General features: G+C 41.8%; 1 protein-coding gene across 2 annotated transcripts in view; it reads left to right on the top strand.

Moving 5' to 3' along the window:
• LOC115126448 (neuroplastin-like) overlaps positions 1–4,971 on the top strand; it is a 69,642-nt gene extending 64,671 nt beyond the window's left edge. For both annotated transcript variants that reach the window (XM_065002957.1, XM_065002958.1), the window contains one exon: positions 232–4,971. The gene's annotated coding sequence lies outside the window, so the exon portion shown is untranslated. The remainder of the gene's footprint in view (positions 1–231) is intronic.
• The last annotated feature ends 11,826 nt before the right edge of the window (positions 4,972–16,797 follow it).

The raw sequence follows: 16,797 nt of genomic DNA on the forward strand, positions 1-16,797 counted from the left end.
GGGTTGGGGTCAAACCCATTTAAATAAATCCAGGAAGTAAACTAAATTTAAATAAATCCAGGAAGTAAACTAAATTAAAATAAATCCAGGAAGTAAACTAAATTTAAATAAATCCAGGAAGTATACTAAATTGACTGAATGGAAATGGAATTCGTCCCCAACCCTGGTGCCAGTACAAACAAAGCACAATAGAACACACTAATAACTTCCTTCCACTTTTTTCCCCCACAGATAATAACATATTATACATGTATTGACCATATGAAGGTAACCAGGAGAGGGATCCATAGCAATGTGTTAATGAGGAGGAGGAAGAGGAGGAGGAGCTACTGTAAATGTCTGTATTGTATGATGAGGCATGCCTTCTGATTTGATTATCTGTTTATCGTGTGATGGGGGTGAAGAAGGTGATCAATGAATGTGATCCCCATAACATTATGAATGGTTTACGAAGTGTCTATGAAGCATTATAACCATTGTGGCTGCATGCAGTTATTGATTGTTGCTGTTTATTTATTTATTATTTATTCTTATCAGATTCTTGTCATTTTCTATTTTTTTTAAAAAACTAATTCTGAAGTAACGCATGCAAGGTATTCTAACCTTCTGTTTGGTGTTGACATGACATGACTTTTTCCTCTCCGTCTCAAAGGGCACCCTAGTCCATATACAGTGCACTACTTTTTGACCTGGGGCCTGGGTCTCAAATCCAATGGCACCCTAGTCCCTATATAGTGATCTACTCTTGACCAGGGCTCACAGGGTAGTGCACTGTATAGGACAGGGGTATTCTGACCCTACTGTATAGGACAGGGGTATTCTGACTCTACTGTAAAGGACAGGGGTATTCTGACCCTACTGTATAGGACAGGGGTATTCTGACCCTACTGTATAGGACAGGGGTATTCTGACCCTACTGTATAGGACAGGGGTATTCTGACCCTACTGTAGGACAGGGGTATTCTGACCCTACTGTATAGGACAGGGGTATTCTGACCCTACTGTATAGGACAGGGGTATTCTGACCCTACTGTATAGGACAGGGGTATTCTGACCCTACTGTAGGACAGGGGTATTCTGACCCTACTGGATAGGACAGGGGTATTCTGACCCTACTGTATAGGACAGGGGTATTCTGACCCTACTGTAAAGGACAGGGGTATTCTGACCCTACTGTATAGGACAGGGGTATTCTGACCCTACTGTATAGGACAGGGGTATTCTGACCCTACTGTAGGGCAGGGGTATTCTGACCCTACTGTATAGGACAGGGGTATTCTGACCCTACTGTAGGACAGGGGTATTCTGACCCTACTGTAGGACAGGGGTATTCTGACCCTACTGTATAGGACAGGGGTATTCTGACCCTACTGTATAGGACAGGGGTATTCTGACCCTACTGTATAGGACAGGGGTATTCTGACCCTACTGTATAGGACAGGGGTATTCTGACCCTACTGTAGGACAGGGGTATTCTGACCCTACTGTATAGGACAGGGGTATTCTGACCCTACTGTATAGGACAGGGGTATTCTGACCCTACTGTATAGGGCAGGGGTATTCTGACCCTACTGTATAGGACAGGGGTATTCTGACCCTACTGTAGGGCAGGGGTATTCTGACCCTACTGGATAGGACAGGGGTATTCTGACCCTACTGTATAGGACAGGGGTATTCTGACCCTACTGTAGGGCAGGGGTATTCTGACCCTACTGGATAGGGCAGGGGTATTCTGACCCTAATGTATAGGACAGGGGTATTCTGACTCTACTGTAGGGCAGGGGTATTCTGACCCTACTGTATAGGACAGGGGTATTCTGACCCTACTGTAGGGCAGGGGTATTCTGACCCTACTGTATAGGACAGGGGTATTCTGACCCTACTGTATAGGACAGGGGTATTCTGACCCTACTGTATAGGACAGGGGTATTCTGACCCTACTGTAGGGCAGGGGTATTCTGACCCTACTGTATAGGACAGGGGTATTCTGACCCTATGAGGTCCGGAGCACTGCTGGTTTTCTGTTCTACATGATAATGATTTACACTCACCTGATGTCCCAGGTCTAAATCAGTCCATGATTACAGGGGAATAATGGGATCATTTTTTTGACGAATTTGAGGGATAGACTTTTAGAGTAAAAGGTGCTATCTAGAACCTAAAAGGGTTCTTCGGCTGTCCCCATAGGAGAACCCTTAGAAGAACCCTTTTTGGTTCGAGGTAGAACCCTTTTGGTTCATGGATCGCGAAAGAGTTCTACCTGGCACCAAAAAGTGTTCTACCTGGAACCAAAAAGAGTTCTACTATGGGGGACAGCCGAAGAACCTTTTGGAACCCTTTTTTCTAAGAGTATATAAGGAATAGGTTCCCATAGGGAGGAATAGGTTCCCATAGGGAGGAATAGGTTCCCATAGGGAGGAATAGGGTGCCCTTTGAGATGCTGGCCTGGTTTTGTTGACTTTGAGAGTGGCTTCATGTTGATAGATAATCATTATTTATTTGTGTTGACTATGAGAATCTAAAGACTTTGCAATGTAAAAGAAAAATCACAGTAAATCTGTACATCATTCTGCTGCATACTATTTTATAAGTTGGTAACTTGTTTAACATTTCATCAGATTAGATTTGGTTTACATTTTAATGAGGGCTTTACAATGTCCCCCCTTCTTTTGACTTTGATTGATAATTCCTATATTTGACATGTTCTGTATGTATATCTTTATGAAATCACCTTCATATATAATGATATATGAAGGATATTCATTCATAAGATGCACTTAAGTGTTGAAAAAGAATGGGAATTAAAAAAAAATCTGTATGAATTTCATTCAGTAGCTAAGCAACTGAACTCCACCCAATCCTAACCCTATTGCTAGAGTATGTGTATTGTGTATAGCATGGCTATTATCCTATGCAATAATAATAATCAATATTGATATTTATATATACCAAGTCCCTCTTAGCAGCTTTAGATTTTACTGAGTAAGACATCTTTATTAGAGTAAGAGTTTAGAGCATTTATAGATACCGTACCGCTCAGCTGTATGCTAATCGATAATCACCTTTAGAGCATTTATAGATACCGTACTGCTCAGCTGTATGCTGATCGATAATCACCTTTAGAGCATTTATAGATACCGTACTGCTCAGCTGTATGCTGTATCAGTTGATCTCTATATATGTATCTCTATATATGACAATGAAATACATCTATACAGTGGCCTTCAGAATGTATTCATAACCATTCACTTATTCCATATTTTGTTGTGTTACAGCCTGAATTCAAAATGGATGAAATATATGTGTTTTTCTCACCCATCTACACAGAAAACCACATCATGACAAAGGGAAAACATGTTTCTAGAAATGTAGCACATTTATTGAAAATTAAATACAGAAATATACCATTTAAATAAGTATTCAGTCCCCCAATACATGTTAGAATCACCTTGTGAGTCTTTCTGGGTAAGTCTCTTAAGAGCTTTGCACATCTGGATTGTACAATATTTGAACAATGTTCTTTTTAAAATGATTCAAGCTCTGTCAAGTTGGTTGTTTATAATTGCTAGACAGCCATTTCAAGTCTTGCCATAGATTTTCAAGCAGATTTAAGTCAAAACAGTTACTAGGCCACTCAGTACCAACTCCAGTGTATATTTGGCCTTGTGTTTTAGGTTATTGTCCTGCTGAAAAGTGAATTTGTCTCCCAGTGTCTGTTTGAAAGTTTTCCTTTAAGGATTTTTTTTGGTTAGCTCTACTACATTTATTTTTATTTATAAAAAAAACTCCCTAGTCCTTAACAAGCATACCCATAACTTGATGCAGCCACCACCATGCTTGAAAATATGAAGAGTGATACTCAGTGATGTGTTGTGTTGGATTTGTCCCAAACATAATGCTTTGTATTCAGGACATAAAGTTAATTTCTTTGCTGCAGTTTTTGCAGTTTTATTTTAGTGCCTTGTTGCAAACAGGATGCATGTTTTGCAATGTTTGTATTCTGTACAGGCTTCCTTCTTTTCACTCTGTCAATTAGTTTAGTTTTGTGGAGTAACTACAATGTTGTTGATCCATCCTCAGTTTTCTCCTATCACAGCCATTAAACTATGTAACTGTTTTAAAGTCACCATTGGCCTCATGGTGAAATCCCTGAGTGGTTTCCTTCCTCTCCACCAACTGAGTTAGGAAGGACGCCTGTATCTTTGTAGTGACTGGGTGTATAGATACACCATCCAAAGTGTAATCAATAACTTCACCATGATCAATGTCAACTTATTTTTTATTTATTTTTTTACAATTGACCAATAGGTGTACTTATTTGTGAGGCATTGGAAAACCTCCCTGGTCTTTGTGGTTTCAATTGTTTTTGAAATTCACTGCTCGACTGAGTGACCATGCAGATAATTGTATGTGTTGGGTACAGAGATGAGGTAGTCATTCAAAAATCAAGTTAAACACTATTATTGCACACAGGGTGAGTCCATGCAACCTATTATGTGACTTGTTAAGCAAATGTTTACTCCAGAACTTATTTAGGCTTGGATTAATAAAGGGGTTGAATACTTATTGACTCAAGACATTTCACCTTTTCATATGTAAACATTTTCTAAAAACATCATTCCACTTTTACATTATGGGGAATTGTGTGTAGGCCAGTGATGAAAGAAATATCTACATTTTTATAAATGTTTAATTCACACTGTAACACAACAAAATGCAGAGAAAGTCAAGGCGTGTGGATACTTTCTGAAGGCACTGTGTATGGGGAGCTAGCGGAGGAAGCAGTGCAAAAACAGGGCCTATTTTATCTATGTACGGATTGACACTTGTAAAGCTATCCCAAATCAATCCCAAAGTCTATCCCAAGGTCAAGATCAATCTCAAGATTAATCCCAAGATCAAGATCAACCCCAGGATCAATCCCATGATCAAGATCAATTCCAAGTAATTTTTAGGAATAAAAACCTTTAAAATGAATGGCTTGTTTCAGTTGATGACCTGTGTTCCATTTGAACTGGCAATGCAACTTTACCTTGATATTACAGTTTACACCTGTGTTCAAAGAATCAGTCACACACACACACTCCTATGTGCTTGTGTATTTGTATACGTACAAGCATGCCTTCACAACCAGCAGACAGGCATATATACTGAGTATACCAAACATTAAGAACACCTTCCTAATATTGAGTGGGACACCCCCTTTTGTCCTCAGAACAGTCTCAATTTGTCGGAGCATGGGCTCTACAAGGTGTCGAAAGCATTCCACAGGGATGCTGGCCCATGTTGACTCCAATGTTTCCCACAGTTGTGTCAAGTTGGTTGGATGTCCTTTGGGTTGTGGACCATTCTTAATACACACGGGGATCTGTTGAGCATGATAAACCAGCAGCATTGCAGTTCATGACACACTCAAACCGGTGTGCCTGGTACCTACTACCATACCCTGTTCAAAGGGACTTCAATGTCTTGTCTATTCACCCTCTGAATGGCACACACACACAATCCATGTCTCAAGGCTTAAAAATCCTTCAGTAACCTGTCTCCTCTCCTTCATCTACACTGATCGAAGTGGATCTAACAAGTGACATCAGTAAGGGACCATAACTTTGACCTGTATTCATCTAGCTCTGACTCTATTGATAGCTACGTTAATGAGGAAAAAATGTAGTTGCTATGCCTGTGATATGTGGTTGTCCCACCAAACTATCTTAAGATGAATGCACTAAATCACACTCGATAAGAGCGTCTGCTAAATTACTAAAATGTCAAATATGTCATCTTTCAACATCCAGCTGTCTCCTTGTCGTGGCTTGATGTTGAAAACAGCACAACCTAGTGGTCATATGAGGTGCCAACGATACTGTGAGCATAGTAAGCTACTGGGTGATGTATGAAAATAGGCTACTGGTAAATCAGGCTATGAAGATCCTAACCACCTTCCACTGGGTTCCTAAGTTAAGTTTCTAAGTAAGGATGAAGTTAATTAGTCACATGTATTTATAAAGCCTTTCTTTATATCAGCAGGTGTCACTAAGTGCTATAGAGAAAAAAGAACAAACAACGCTCAATGTAGATGACATTTGTGGAAAATGTTACATGAGTCATAGGACTGTTGTGTAGCACTTAAACAACAGCAAGGAAAGCAGTTCTTCATGATTTACTTTTCAGTATCATCTTGAATAGTGTTGAACTTGTTACTTCTGTGTATTGTTCATGACTCGCCCGGGAACAGTCAGGGGATTATGTCTCAACGGTCTACGCTCTGTCTCTTCTCCTTCATCTGCAATGATCTGAAGCCACAGGGTAGGTGAAAGCAACATGGATACCTATTCAGCTATCTGTCTGCTACCAGTTCAGTTCTTTTTCACCTCAGTGGCAGGACATAGATAATAGAGATGAGGACAGATAGGAGAGATGAGGACAGATAGGAGAGATAAGGACAGATAGGAGAGATGAGGACAGATAATAGAGATGAGGACAGATAATGGAGATGAGGACAGATAATAGAGATGAGGACAGATAGGAGAGATGAGGACAGATAGGAGAGATAAGGATGGATAGGAGAGATGAGGACAGATAATAGAGATGAGGACAGATAGGAGAGATAAGGACAGATAGGAGAGATGAGGACAGATAATAGAGATGAGGACAGATGATAGGAGAGATGAGGACAGGTAGGAGAGATGAGGACAAATGATAGGAGAGATGAGGACAGATAATAGAGATATGAAGAGATGTGGGGGGGGGGGGGGCTGGTCTAAAGCAGTTCAGTATATAGCCTTATGGGCCCTGGTCTAAAGCAGTTCAGTATATAGCCTTATAGGCCCTGGTCTAAAGCAGTTCACTATATAGCCTAAATAAGTTCACTCTTCACTATATAGCCTTATGGGCCCTGGTCTAAAACAATGTTCTATATAGCCTTATGGGCCCTGGTCTAAAGCAGTTAACTATATATAGCCTTATGGGCCCTGGTCTAAAGTAGTTCACTATATAGCCTAAATAAGTTCACTCTTCACTATATAGCCTTATGGGCCCTGGTCTAAAGCAGTTCACTATATAGCCTAAATAAGATCACTCTTGACTATATAGCCTTATGGGCCCTGGTCTAAAACAATGTTCTATATAGACTTATGGGCCCTGGTCTAAAGCAGTTCACTATATAGCCTTATGGGACCTGGTCTAAAACAATGTACTATATAGCCTTATGGGCCCTGGTCTAAAACAATGTTCTATATAGCCTTATGGGCCCTGGTCTAAAGCAGTTCACTATATAGCCTTATGGGCCCTGGTCTAAAGCAGTTCACTATATGGACTTATGGGCCCTGGACTAAAACAATGTACTATATAGCCTTATGGGCCCCTATGGGCCCTGGTCTAAAGCATATCAATCTATAGCATCATGGGACCTGGTCTAAAGCAGTTCACTCTATAGCCTGATGGGCCCTGGTCTAAAGCATTTCACTATATAGCCTTATGGGCCCTGGTCTAAAGCAGTTGACTATATAGCCTTATGGGCCCTGGTCTAAAGCAGTTCACTATATAGCCTAAATAAGATCACTCTTGACTATATAGCCTTATGGGCCCTGGTCTAAAGCAGTTGACTATATAGCCTTATGGGCCCTGGTCTAAAACAATGTTCTATATAGCCTTATGGGCCCTGGTCTAAAGCAGTTCACTATATAGCAATATGGGCCCTGGTCTAAAGCAGTTCACTCTATAGCATTATGGGACCTGGTCTAAAGCAGTTCACTCTATAGCCTTATGGGCCCTGGTCTAAAACAATGTTCTATATAGCCTTATGGGCCCTGGTATAAAGCAGTTCACTATATAGCATTATGGGACCTGGTCTAAAACAATGTAATATATAGCCTTATGGGCCCTGGTATAAAGTAGTTCACTATATAGCCTTATGGGACCTGGTCTAAAGCAGTTCACTACATAGCCTTATGGGCCCTGGTCTAAAGCAGTTCAGTATATAGCCTTATAGGCCCTGGTCTAAAGAAGTTCACTATATAGCCAAAAAAAGTTCACTCTTCACTATATAGCCTTATGGGCCCTGGTCTAAAGCAGTTCACTATACAGCATTATGGGCCCTGGTCTAAAGCAGTTCACTCTATACCTTTACGGGCCCTGGTCTAAAGCAGTTCACTCTATAGCCGTATGGGCCCCGGTCTAAAGCCGTTCATTTTTAGCCTTATGGGCCCTCGTCTAAAACAATGTACTATATAGCCCTATGGGCCCTGGTCTAAAGCAGTTAACTATATATAGCCGTATGGGCCCTGGTCTAAAGCAGTTCACTATATAGCCTTATGGGCCATGGTCTAAAGCAGTTCACTATATAGCCTTATGGGCCCTGGTCTAAAGCAGTTCACTATATAGACTTATGGGCCCTGGACTAAAACAATGTACTATATAGCCTTATGGGCCCTTATGGGCCCTGGTCTAAAGCAGATCACTCTATAGCATTATGGGACCTGGTCTAAAGCAGTTCACTCTATAGCCTGATGGGCCCTGGTCTAAAGCATTTCACTATATAGCCTTATGGGCCCTGGTCTAAAGCAGTTCACTCTATAGCCTTATGGGCCCTGGTCTAAAACAATGTTCTATATAGCCTTATGGGCCCTGGTATAAAGCAGTTCACTATATAGCCTTATGGGACCTGGTCTAAAACAATGTACTATATAGCCTTATGGGCCCTGGTCTAAAACAATGTACTATATAGCCTTATGGGCCCTGGTCTAAAGCAGTTCACTATATAGCCTTATGGGACCTGGTCTAAAACAATGTAATATATAGCCTTATGGGCCCTGGTATAAAGCAGTTCACTATATAGCCTTATGGGACCTGGTCTAAAACAATGTACTATATAGCCTTATGGGCCCTGGTCTAAAACAATGTTCTATATAGCCTTATGGGCCCTGGTCTAAAGCAGTTAACTATATATAGCCTTATGGGCCCTGGTCTAAAGCAGTTCACTATATAGCCTAAATAAGTTCACTCTTCACTATATAGCCTTATGGGCCCTGGTCTAAAGCAGTTCACTATATAGCCTAAATAAGATCACTCTTGACTATATAGCCTTATGGGCCCTGGTCTAAAACAATGTTCTATATAGCCTTATGGGCCCTGGTCTAAAGCAGTTCACTATATAGCCTTATGGGACCTGGTCTAAAACAATGTACTATATAGCCTTATGGGCCCTGGTCTAAAACAATGTTCTATATAGCCTTATGGGCCCTGGTCTAAAGAAGTTCACTATATAGCCTTATGGGCCCTGGTCTAAAGCAGTTCACTATATGGACTTATGGGCCCTGGACTAAAACAATGTACTATATAGCCTTATGGGCCCTTATGGGCCCTGGTCTAAAGCAGATCACTCTATAGCATCATGGGACCTGGTCTAAAGCAGTTCACTCTATAGCCTGATGGGCCCTGGTCTAAAGCATTTCACTATATAGCCTTATGGGCCCTGGTCTAAAGCAGTTGACTATATAGCCTTATGGGCACTGGTCTAAAGCAGTTCACTATATAGCCTAAATAAGTTCACTCTTCACTATATAGCCTTATGGGCCCTGGTCTAAAGCAGTTCACTATATAGCCTAAATAAGATCACTCTTGACTATATAGCCTTATGGGCCCTGGTCTAAAGCAGTTGACTATATAGCCTTATGGGCCCTGGTCTAAAACAATGTTCTATATAGCCTTATGGGCCCTGGTCTAAAGCAGTTCACTATATAGCAATATGGGCCCTGGTCTAAAGCAGTTCACTCTATAGCATTATGGGACCTGGTCTAAAGCAGTTCACTCTATAGCCTTATGGGCCCTGGTCTAAAACAATGTTCTATATAGCCTTATGGGCCCTGGTCTAAAGCAGTTCACTATATAGCCTTATGGGACCTGGTCTAAAACTTTGTACTATATAGCCTTATGGGCCCTGGTCTAAAACAATGTTCTATATAGCCTTATGGGCCCTGGTCTAAAACAATGTTCTATATAGCCTTATGGGCCCTGGTCTAAAGCAGTTCACTATATAGCCTTATGGGACCTGGTCTAAAACAATGTACTATATAGCCTTATGGGCCCTGGTCTAAAACAATGTTCTATATAGCCTTATGGGCCCTGGTCTAAAGCAGTTCACTATATAGCCTTATGGGCCCTGGTCTAAAGCAGTTCACTATATAGACTTATGGGCCCTGGACTAAAACAATGTACTATATAGCCTTATGGGCCCTGGTCTAAAGCAGTTCACTCTATAGCCTTATGGGCCCCGGTCTAAAGCCGTTCATTTTTAGCCTTATGGGCCCTCGTCTAAAACAATGTACTATATAGCCCTATGGGCCCTGGTCTAAAGCAGTTAACTATATAGCCTTATGGGCCCTGGTCTAAAGCAGTTCACTCTATAGCAGTATGGACCCTGGTCTAAAGCAGTTCACTCTATAGCATTATGGGACCTGGTCTAAAGCAGTTCACTATATAGCCTTATGGCCCTGGTCTAAAACAATTTACTACATAGCCTTATGGGCACTGGTCTAAAAAGGTTAACTCTATAGCCTTATGGGCCCTGGTCTAAAACAATGTACTATATAGCCTTATGGGCCCTGGTCTAAAACAATGTTCTATATAGCCTTATGGGCCCTGGTCTAAAGCAGTTCACTATATAGCAATATGGGCCCTGGTCTAAAGCAGTTCACTCTATAGCATTATGGGACCTGGTCTAAAGCAGTTCACTCTATAGCCTTATGGGCCCTGGTCTAAAACAATGTTCTATATAGCCTTATGGGCCCTGGTATAAAGCAGTTCACTATATAGCATTATGGGACCTGGTCTAAAGCAGTTCACTCTATAGCCTGATGGGCCCTGGTCTAAAGCAGTTCACTATATAGCCTTATGGGCCCTGGTATAAAGTAGTTCACTATATAGCCTTATGGGACCTGGTCTAAAGCAGTTCACTACATAGCCTTATGGGCCCTGGTCTAAAGCAGTTCAGTATATAGCCTTATAGGCCCTGGTCTAAAGCAGTTCACTATATAGCCAAAAAAGTTCACTCTTCACTATATAGCCTTATGGGCCCTGGTCTAAAGCAGTTCACTATACAGCATTATGGGCCCTGGTCTAAAGCAGTTCACTCTATACCTTTACGGGCCCTGGTCTAAAGCAGTTCACTCTATAGCCGTATGGGCCCCGGTCTAAAGCCGTTCATTTTTAGCCTTATGGGCCCTCGTCTAAAACAATGTACTATATAGCCCTATGGGCCCTGGTCTAAAGCAGTTAACTATATATAGCTGTATGGGCCCTGGTCTAAACTAGTTCACTATATAGCCTTATGGGCCATGGTCTAAAGCAGATCACTCTATAGCATTATGGGACCTGGTCTAAAGCAGTTCACTATATATAGCCTTATGGGCCCTGGTCTAAAGCAGTTGACTATATAGCCTTATGGGACCTGGTCTAAAGCAGTTCACTCTATAGCCTGATGGGCCCTGGTCTAAAGCATTTCACTATATAGCCTTATGGGCCCTGGTCTAAAGAAGTTCACTCTATAGCCTTATGGGCTCCGGTCTAAAGCCGTTCATTTTTAGCCTTATGGGCCCTCGTCTAAAACAATGTACTATATAGCCCTATGGGCCCTGGTCTAAAGCAGTTAACTATATAGCCTTATGGGCCCTGGTCTAAAGCAGTTCACTCTATAGCAGTATGGACCCTGGTCTAAAGCAGTTCACTATATAGCCTTATGGCCCTGGTCTAAAACAATTTACTACATAGCCTTATGGGCCCTGGTCAAAAAAGTTTAACTCTATAGCCTTATGGGCCCTGGTCTAAAACAATGTACTATATGGCCTTATGGGCCCTGGTCTAAAACAATGTACTATATAGCCTTATGGGCCCTGGTCTAAAACAATGTTCTATATAGCCTTATGGGCCCTGGTCTAAAGCAGTTAACTATATATAGCCTTATGGGCCCTGGTCTAAAGCAGTTGACTATATAGCCTTATGGGCCCTGGTCTAAAGCAGTTAACTATATATAGCCTTATGGGCCCTGGTCTAAAGCAGTTGACTATATAGCCTTATGGGCCCTGGTCTAAAGCAGTTCACTATATAGCCTAAATAAGATCACTCTTGACTATATAGCCTTATGGGCCCTGGTCTAAAACCATGTTCTATATAGCCTTATGGGCCCTGGTCTAAAAAGTGGTCTAAAGTTCACTATATAGCCTTATGGGCCCTGGTCTAAAGCAGTTCACTATATAGCCTTATGGGCCCTGGTCTAAAACAATGTTCTATATAGCCTTATGGGCCCTGGTCTAAAGCAGTTCAAAAGTTCAATGGGCCCTGGTCTAAAGCAGTTCACTATATAGCCTTATGGGCCCTGGTCTAAAGCAGTTGACTATATAGCCTTATGGGCCCTGGTCTAAAGCAGTTCACTATATAGCCTAAATAAGTTCAAAGCTTCACTATATAGCCTTATGGGCCCTGGTCTAAAACAATTTATATAGCCTAAATAGCCTTATGGGCCCTGGTCTAAAACAATGTTCTATATAGCCCTGGTAAAGCAGTTCACTATATAGCCTTATGGGCCCTGGTCTAAAGCAGTTCACTATATAGCCTAAATAAATTCACTCTTCACTATATAGCCTTATGGGCCCTGGTCTAAAACAATGTACTATATAGCCTTATGGGCCCTGGTCTAAAACAATGTTCTATATAGCCTTATGGGCCCTGGTCTAAAGCAGTTCACTCTATAGCATTATGGGACCTGGTCTAAAGCAGTTCACTCTATAGCCTTATGGGCCCTGTTCTAAAGCAGTTCACTCTATAGCCTTATGGGCCCTGGTCTAAAACAATGTTCTATATAGCCTTATGGGCCCTGGTATAAAGCAGTTCACTATATAGCCTTATGGGACCTGGTCTAAAACAATGTACTATATAGCCTTATGGGCCCTGGTCTAAAACAATTTTCTATATAGCCTTATGGGCCCTGGTCTAAAGCAGTTGACTATATAGCCTTATGGGCCCTGGTCTAAAGCAGTTCACTATATAGCCTAAATAAGTTCACTCTTCACTATATAGCCTTATGGGCCCTGGTCTAAAACAATGTACTATATAGCCTTATGGGCCCTGGTCTAAAACAATGTTCTATATAGCCTTATGGGCCCTGGTCTAAAGCAGTTCACTATATAGCAATATGGGCCCTGGTCTAAAGCAGTTCACTCTATAGCAAATGGGACCTGGTCTAAAGCAGTTCACTCTATAGCCTATGGGCCCTGGTCTAAAACCTTATAGGGCCCTGGTCTAAAACAATGTTCTATATAGCCTTATGGGCCTGGTCTAAAGCAGTTCACTATATAGCATTATGGGACCTGGTCTAAAGCAGTTCACTATATAGCCTTATGGGCCCTGGTCTAAAGCAGTTCACTATATAGCCTTATGGGCCCTGGTCCTCACTATATAGCCTTATGGGACCTGGTCTAAAACAATTCACTATATAGCCTTATGGGCCCTGGTCTAAAGCAGTTCACTATATAGCCTTATGGGCCCTGGTCTAAAGCAGTTCACTATATAGCCTTAAAAAGTTCACTACTATATAGCCTTATGGGCCCTGGTCTAAAGCAGTTCACAATATAGCATTATGGGCCCTGGTCTAAAGCAGTTCACTCTATAGCCTTTATGGGCCCTGGTCTAAAGCAGTTCACTCTATAGCCTTATGGGCCCTGGTCTAAAACAATTCATTTTTATATAGCCTTATGGGCCCTGGTCTAAAACAATTCACTATATAGCCCTATGGGCCCTGGTCTAAAGCAGTTAACTATATAGCCTTATGGGCCTGGTCTAAAGCAGTTCACTATATAGCAATATGGACCCTGGTCTAAAGCAGTTCACTATATAGCCTTATGGGCCCTGGTCTAAAACAATTTACTATATAGCCTTATGGGCCCTGGTCTAAAACAATGTTCTATATATAGCCTTATGGGCTCTGGTCTAAAACTATACTATATAGCCTTATGGGCCCTGGTCTAAAACAATGTTCTATATAGCCTTATGGGCCCTGGTCTAAAGCAGTTCACTATATAGCCTTATGGGCCCTGGTCTAAAGCAGTTCACTCTATAGCATTATGGGACCTGGTCTAAAGCAGTTCACTCTATAGCCTTATGGGCCCTGGTCTAAAACAATGTTCTATATAGCCTTATGGGCCCTGGTCTAAAGCAGTTCACTATATAGCCTTATGGGACCTGGTCTAAAACAATGTACTATATAGCCTTAGGGCCTGGTATGCCTTATGGCCTTATGGGACCTGGTCTAAAACAATGTACTATATAGCCTTATGGGCCCTGGTCTAAAACAATGTTCTATATAGCCTTATGGGCCCTGGTCTAAAGCAGTTGACTATATAGCCTTATGGGCCCTGGTCTAAAGCAGTTCACTATATAGCCTAAATAAGATCACTCTTGACTATATAGCCTTATGGGCCCTGGTCTAAAACAATGTTCTATATAGCCTTATGGGCCCTGGTCTAAAGCAGTTCACTATATAGCCTTATGGGACCTGGTCTAAAACAATGTACTATATAGCCTTATGGGCCCTGGTCTAAAACAATGTTCTATATAGCCTTATGGGCCCTGGTCTAAAGCAGTTCACTATATAGCCTTATGGGCCCTGGTCTAAAGCAGTTCACTATATAGCCTTATGGGCCCTGGTCTAAAACAATGTTCTATATAGCCTTATGGGCCCTGGTCTAAAGCAGTTCACTCTATAGCCTTATGGGCCCTGGTCTAAAGCAGTTCACTATATAGCCTTATGGGCCCTGGTCTAAAACAATGTTGACTATATAGCCTTATGGGCCCTGGTCTAAAGGTTCACTATATAGCCTAAATAAATTCACTACTATACCTTATGGGCCCTGGTCTAAAACAATGTACTATATAGCCTTATGGGCCCTGGTCTAAAACAATGTTCTAAAGCCTTATGGGCCCTGGTCTAAAGTTCACTATATAGCATTATGGGACCTGGTCTAAAGCAGTTCACTCTATAGCCTTATGGGCCCTGGTCTAAAACAATGTTCTATATAGCCTTATGGGCCCTGGTCTAAAGCAGTTCACTATATAGCCTTATGGGACCTGGTCTAAAACAATGTACTATATAGCCTTATGGGCCCTTATGGGCCCTGGTCTAAAGCAGTTCACTCTATAGCATTATGGGACCTGGTCTAAAGCAGTTCACTCTATAGCCTTATGGGCCCTGGTCTAAAGCAGTTCACTATATAGCCTTATGGGACCTGGTCTAAAGCAGTTCACTCTATAGCCTTATGGGCCCTGGTCTAAAGCAGTTCACTATATAGCCTTATGGGCCCTGGTCTAAAGCAGTTCACTATATAGCCTTATGGGCCCTGGTCTAAAGCAGTTCACTATATAGCCTTATGGGACCTGGTCTAAAACAATGTACTATATAGCCTTATGGGCCCTGGTCTAAAGCAGTTAACTATATAGCCTTATGGGCCCTGGTCTAAAGCAGTTCACTCTATAGCAGTATGGACCCTGGTCTAAAGCAGTTCACTCTATAGCATTATGGGACCTGGTCTAAAACAATGTACTACATAGCCCTATTGGCCCTGGTCTAAAGCAGTTATATAGCCTTATGGGCCCTGGTCTAAAGCAGTTCACTCTATAGCCTTATGGGCCCTGGTCTAAAACAATGTACTATATAGCCTTATGGGCCCTGGTCTAAAACAATGTACTATATAGCCTTATGGGCCCTGGTCTAAAACAATGTTCTATATAGCCTTATGGGCCCTGGTCTAAAGCAGTTCACTATATAGCCTTATGGGCCCTGGTCTAAAACAATGTACTATATAGCCTTATGGGCCCTGGTCTAAAGCAGTTAACTATATATAGCCTTATGGGCCCTGGTCTAAAGCAGTTGACTATATAGCCTTATGGGCCCTGGTCTAAAGCAGTTCACTATATAGCCTAAATAAGATCACTCTTGACTATATAGCCTTATGGGCCCTGGTCTAAAACCATGTTCTATATAGCCTTATGGGCCCTGGTCTAAAGCAGTTCACTATATAGCCTTATGGGCCCTGGTCTAAAGCAGTTCACTATATGGACTTATGGGCCCTGGACTAAAACAATGTTCTATATAGCCTTATGGGCCCTTTCTAAAGCAGTTCACTATATAGCCTGATGGGCCCTGGTCTAAAACAATTCACTATTTCACTATATAGCCTTATGGGCCCTGGTCTAAAGCAGTTGACTATATAGCCTTATGGGCACTGGTCTAAAGCAGTTCACTATATAGCCTAAATAAGTTCACTCTTCACTATACAGCCTTATGGGCCCTGGTCTAAAGCAGTTCACTATATAGCCTTAAAATCTACTATAGCCTTATGGGCCCTGGTCTAAAGCAGTTCACTATATAGCCTTATGGGCCCTGGTCTAAAGCAGTTCACTATATAGCCTAAATAAGTTCACTACTATATAGCCTTATGGGCCCTGGTCTAAAACAATGTACTATATAGCCTTATGGGCCCTGGTCTAAAACAATGTTCTATATAGCCTTATGGGCCCTGGTCTAAAGCAGTTCACTATATAGCATTATGGGCCCTGGTCTAAAGCAGTTCACTCTATAGCCTTATGGGCCCTGGTCTAAAGCAGTTCACTCTATAGCCTTATGGGCCCTGGTCTAAAACAATGTTCTATATAGCCTTATGGGCCCTGGTATAAAGCAGTTCACTATATAGCCTTATGGGACCTGGTCTAAAACAATGTACTATATAGCCTTATGGGCCCTGGTCTAAA

The sequence above is a fragment of the Oncorhynchus nerka genome, linkage group LG17 (genome assembly GCF_034236695.1).
Source record: "Oncorhynchus nerka isolate Pitt River linkage group LG17, Oner_Uvic_2.0, whole genome shotgun sequence".
Lineage (NCBI taxonomy): Eukaryota > Metazoa > Chordata > Actinopteri > Salmoniformes > Salmonidae > Oncorhynchus > Oncorhynchus nerka.